Source organism: Ranitomeya imitator, chromosome 7, assembly GCF_032444005.1.
Source record: "Ranitomeya imitator isolate aRanImi1 chromosome 7, aRanImi1.pri, whole genome shotgun sequence".
NCBI lineage: Eukaryota > Metazoa > Chordata > Amphibia > Anura > Dendrobatidae > Ranitomeya > Ranitomeya imitator.
Window position 1 is genome coordinate 43,197,366 of NC_091288.1, and position 6,000 is coordinate 43,203,365.

Sequence of the window (6,000 nt, forward strand, 5' to 3'; positions counted from 1 at the left end):
GTTTCAATAAATGTGTGCATTGACATTAGCAGGGTTTTGAAAATGCACCAATATCTCTTAAAACAGTATATCAGTATTATAGAGGCTACATGTGTCCTTTCCTCTAGGTTGGAATAGCACATGGAGTTTTTGTTGTAGTTTTGTTTTAGCTAAACACAGCACAAGAGGGAGAAGTATCCACCTTTCCTTAATGCTTTTCCTTTCGTTTGAACCAACTCCTGCCATTGCCCTTAAAAACTGCCACAAAAATAGTTTCCAATCATAGGCCTTAGGCCTGTCCCACACGTCCAGATAATTCCGGTACCGAAAAAATCGGTACTGGAGTTATCCGTTTCCGTGTGTCCGTGAGCTCACGTAGGCCATCCGTGTGGCACACGTGCGGCACACGTGTGCCGCCCGTGTGCCAACTGGGTACCACACGGAGCGTGCAGGAGACAGCGCTAGAGATAAGCGCTGTCCCCTGCATCTGGTGCTGAAGCCGCCATTCATATCTTCTCTCCAGCAGCGTTCGCTGGAAAGAAGATATGAAAAATCCTTTTTTTCATTTTATTTTCGTGTTTAAAATAAAGATCCCTGTCCCCACCCCCCTCCCACCCCCTGTGCGCCCGCCCGCTGTTAATAAAATACTCACCCGGCTCCCTCGCAGCGTCCTGTCCTCGCCGCAGCTTCTCCTGTATGAGCGGTCATGTGGTGCCGCCCATTACAGTCATGAATATGCGGCTCCACCCCTATGGGTGTCATGGAAATCGAGGAGTCGGAGGTTTGGCTTACCAACTCCACAGCCCTGGCAAGGCTGTGGAGTCGGAGTCGTGGAGTTGGATTAGGAGCCCATTTTGGTGGAGTCGGAGTCATGGAAATCGAGGAGTCGGAGGTTTGGCTTACCAACTCCACAGCCCTGGCAGGGCTGTGGAGTTGGAGTCATGGAGTCGGATTAGGAGCCCATTTTGGTGGAGTCGGAATCATGTAAATTGAGGAGTCGGAGGTTTGGCTTACCAACTCCACAGCCCTGCCAGGGCTGTGGAGTCGGAGTCATGGAGTCGGATTAGGAGCCCATTTTGGTGGAGTCGGAGTCATGGAAATTGAGGAGTCGGAGGTTTGGCTTACCGACTCCACAGCCCTGCTGCACACTGATCCGTTTATAGTCAATGGCTCCATTCAGATGAGTGGAAGCAGTTGGAATCCAATATTAAAAAATAACGACTTGCAAAATCGAGTTCTAATCTCTGGATGAAAATTATCAATGGAAGTCAATGGAGACAAAATACAAAAAAACATCAGTTAAACAGATCACCCTGAAAAAATGATTTTGATCTGTTTAACATATCTGATTTTAAAGTAATCATTGAGTTGGGGTAATAGAGAAAAGCATCGGAAATGCATGTAGTAAGGGTGAAAAAACAGAACTAATGAAGGACTTACAGACCTAAACCAGACATGCTGTACATACGGAGGAAAAACACATACAAAACTGATGTCAAATTACATAACTTTTCAAGATGAAATCGGAACAAGAGATGCAAGCATACTTATTGTACACTAAAGGACTATTTTTAATGATTTTCTGGTAGGTGTCCTTTACATTGACCATTGATATCGGGTAGTGGTCAGCTGACTGATCATTTAGCTGACAGCAATCTTCACTCATTGCTCCATTTTATGACAGTCGAGGATAATAGCAGCTGTCAGGTACGTCATTTAACACTTATCTCCAAGGAAACACAAGAATTGACATGTTCTTGCCGGCGAGACATACAATTGTTCACTGATCCCCTTGAAATCTGTAAGATTTCACGGGGATCAATTTTTTTTATTTAGGTATATTCTGATGCCTAAGTTGTCCTTATGCATTTTTCTGTCTCTTCATCGTCGTCAGGAGCACTATATAGTTATACATTGTGCCATTTTTGCCCATTTGTGACATTGGTTGTGAACATAAGAACTTTTTTATAAATAGTACAATGATTACTGGAATACTTTTTTTTTTTAGCTTCCATTCTTTTATTAAAGAAATACACTGTAACTTTGTAAAAGGAAATTAATCCATCAGCAGAACACCAGCTAGGGATGTTTTCACAGATTCTCTTAAAAATATATACATGGCTGAATTTAAAATGGGTGTCTCAACTTTTAAATGGGTAAAAAAAGCAACTTATGGAGTTATACAGATTAAAGGAGTTGTCCAAAATAGAAATTAGCTTTCATCCTACATCCCTATCTATTTAATGCCATAATCTAACTATTTTCTAATATACTTTAATCAAAAATTCTCTATCCTTCTGTCATGATTCCACCTAATGGTGTGTCTGGAAGCAGTGAGTGACAGTTCAGCCATCCAATGTACGACAGGGGTACTGAGCTGCCAGTATGGTGGTGGACAGCTCAGCTGTCCAATCAGAGGCTGGGGCATGCTGAGCTGTTAGTGCGTTGAGTGACAGCTCAGCCATCCAATCAGGGCCGAGGCATGCTGGTCTTTTCTCCCTTATGTCTCCAAATCGAGTGATTACTTGGCTCTTTAGCTTACTCTCTGCCTTCAATTATTGCCAGTTGTAGCTTAACTCAAGTTGGGTGTGCTTGCTTCTGTATTTGATCTTTGTTGCCCAGCCTTGTAACTTGCCTTTGACCATCCATTTGTCTTGCCCTTTAGTCTTTATCTGCTATTTCGCGGAATTCCGACTTCTGACTATGACCTGACTACGCCTTTGCCTTACCCCTTAGTTTACGACGAGCTCTCTTGGTATCTGACCCCAAACTTCTTGACTACCATGCCACGTGGGTTGACTGTGAGCAGTGACTAGTGCCACATTACAACTGGCTTGGCACTTTTTTCCCATCAGCTTCGATCCTATTCGCACATTGTGCAACCAGATGATGAATCTAAGCCAGGTGGTTCAGGATCTAGCCAGGGAGCACCAGAAACTAGCAACATTCCACTCATAGTTGCAGAGTTAGTTTTCTAGTGTGGTGAGAGCATCCCAGAACCCTTCGCTGTTGGCAGCAGCTTTGATGCCGGTATCTTCTGATGTGTAGTTGGTTTCTCCTGAACCAGTAATGGCCCTCCCTCATAAATTTTCGGGTTAGAATAAACAGTTTAGAGTACTCAGGAAGAGCTGTAGGCTATGTTTTACCCTGAAATGCCTGAATGTGTCCCAGTGGATATGTCTAGCGTCACACCTTTCCTAACTACACTGCCTTTTTGATGATTGTTTGAGAATCCCATTGCTGAGATGCTCGAATGAAGCATCATCAGTGGTCAGAGGATGCCCCCACTCCGAAAAATAGCTTCATTGCTGACCTTTATTTCAGGGCTAGTCCTTTCTCTGTCAATGAGCGATGTGCACAGCAACAGTGTGCTCTCTCGCAGGCCCAGGTCAGTAGTAACAAGCCGGCACAGAGTGTGTTGTAGGACAAATACCTGGCTTGCACGTATGTCACTTGCGGGGGGTGAGGTTGATCTCTGCAAGCCAGGTATTCATTTTACAATGTGCTCTGTTGCCTACTCTTTACTACTGATCTGAGCCGACGAAAGAATGCACATTTCACAGTGACCGAGCACGGACTAGCCCAGCACCTGAAATGAAGGTCTCTGGTGATACTTCGTTTCAGGGAGGGGTCAGAGGCCACATCTGCCCCCTGATAAAGCTTCATTTGAGTAAACCATCATGCACTGTAGATCTAAACCAAGTGTTATCAAAGCGAAAGTTGGAAAAAAAAAAAGAAAAACACTTAGTGTAGTTAGTGAAGGATAGGGATTTTTTAATTAAAGTATATTAGAAAATCATTTAGATTATGGCATTAAATAGTCATTTAGTATGAAAATTAATTTGTACATCGGAACACCGTTTTAAGGCTTGTAAATTTGGTCTAGGCTTTTGGAAATAGCAGTTCACATTTCAGATGGCAACATGTTTTTTAGCACCTTGTTCATAAACATTTGTTCTGTAACACCTATTTATAATATTGCTATTTTTATGCTCCTTTAAGTCTATAATGTGAGTGCATTGATTAAAATACATTTTAGTTTTTGTATTCTCTGTCTCTATTGAACCAGTTCTCAAAAAAAAATTCAATACCTATTATACTAAGACATTTCTGCAGCTTAGCAGATTCAACGTGATATTTTATCGAGAAGACCATTGAACCGAGACAACGGGTGCCTCGCATGCATTACCCTTGGCCTTTCGGGTAGGAGTGAATCATAGGATGACTTTTACACATACTGTGCAATTAGAACCTTGAGACATTGGCTATAAAAACCTCCATGAGGCTCTTTGCTTTGTTTCCAAGGTATCATGAAAGAAAGGTAATAGTTTAGGCTGATGTGGTGCAGAAGAAAACCTGGATACAAGGGGACTTTGAGCTTCATTGTTGCACTGCTACATAGGTGATCAAATGCAAATGCAAGCCAGCAAAATGTGTGAAAATAGAGAATAGGCTCCACATGTATTACATAGATTAATTTCAATGTGATCTCCATTGATCTCAGGCCTCTGTATTAGGATTAACAATAAATACTATTTATAAGGTGTAAAGTGGGACACATATATATACATATATTCATATTTCATACAGCGCGAGATAGCAGAAAAGCCAGTAATTCAATTGCCGGCTTTTGCCAAGTCCTTACTGAACCCGACAGGATATGAGACATGGTTTGCATACAGTAAACCATTTCATATTCGTTATATTTTTACATATTCCTCACTAAAAATGTTAGTAGTGTGTGTGTGCAAAATTTTGGAGCTCTAGGTGTTAAAATAAAGGGTTAAATCACGGAAAAAAACTGGCATGGGCTCCTGTGCAATTTTCTCCGCCAGAGTGGGAAAGCCAGTGACTGAGGGCAGATATTAATAGCCTAGAGAGGGTCCATGGTTATTGGCCCCCCTGGCTAAAAACATCTGCCCCAGCCACCCCAGAAAAAGCACATCTGTAAGATGGCACTTAGCCACTCTCTTCCCACTCCTCTGTAGAGGTGGGATAAGGGGTAATAAGGGGTTAATGTCACCTTGCTATTGTAAGGTGACATTAAGCTTGGTTAATAATGGGGAGGTGTCAATTAGACACCTATCCATTATTAATCCAATAGTAATAAACAGTTAAAAAACACACACACATTAAGAATAAAGTATAAGAAAGAAAGAAAGAAAGAAAGAAAGAAAGACAGGTTTTTTTTTATCTTTATTGTATGCTCCATCCACCTGAAGACCCTCGTTCTCCTGAAAAAAATTCCAAAAAAAACCAACAACAATATCCCATACCTGTCTGCCGTACAGTCATGTCCCACGATGTAAATCCATCTGAAGGGGTTAAATTCATTTACAATCAGGAGCGGTGCTGATGCTGCCGCTCCCGACTGTAAAACACTGGGGACAGAATGAAATACAGCTTCGGTGACAGCACAGCAAGTGCCCGAAGCTCCGCTCCCTGGTCGCATAAACTTATATGAACTGCAGCGTGAGAAAATATGCAGAAAAATTCCCATGCTACAGTTCAAATGAGTTTCTGCCACCAGGGGGCACAGCTTCGATGAAGGCACCGCAAGTCTACGAAGCTATGTTCCCTGCATTCCATTCATTCCCCAGTCTTTTACAGCCAGGAGCGGTCGCATCAGCACCGCTCCTGGTTGCAAATGAATTTAACCCCTTCAGATGGATTTACATCGTGGGACATGACTGTACGGCGGACAGGTATGGGATATTGTTGCTTTTTTATTTTCCTTTTTTTACAGGAGATCAAAGGTTCTCAGTTGGATTGAGCATACAATAAAGATAATAAAACCCAATGTGTTTATTTATTTCATTAAAATACTTTATTCTTAATGTGTGTGTGTATTTTTAACCCTTTACTAAAATTGGATTAACATTGGATAGGTGTCTCATTGACACCTCTCCATTATTAACCAGGCTTAAAGTCACATTACAATAGCTAGGTGACATTAACCCCTTGGCTGGGTGCAGATGTTTTTAGCCAGGGGGGCCCAATAACTGTGTGGTCCCTCTCTGG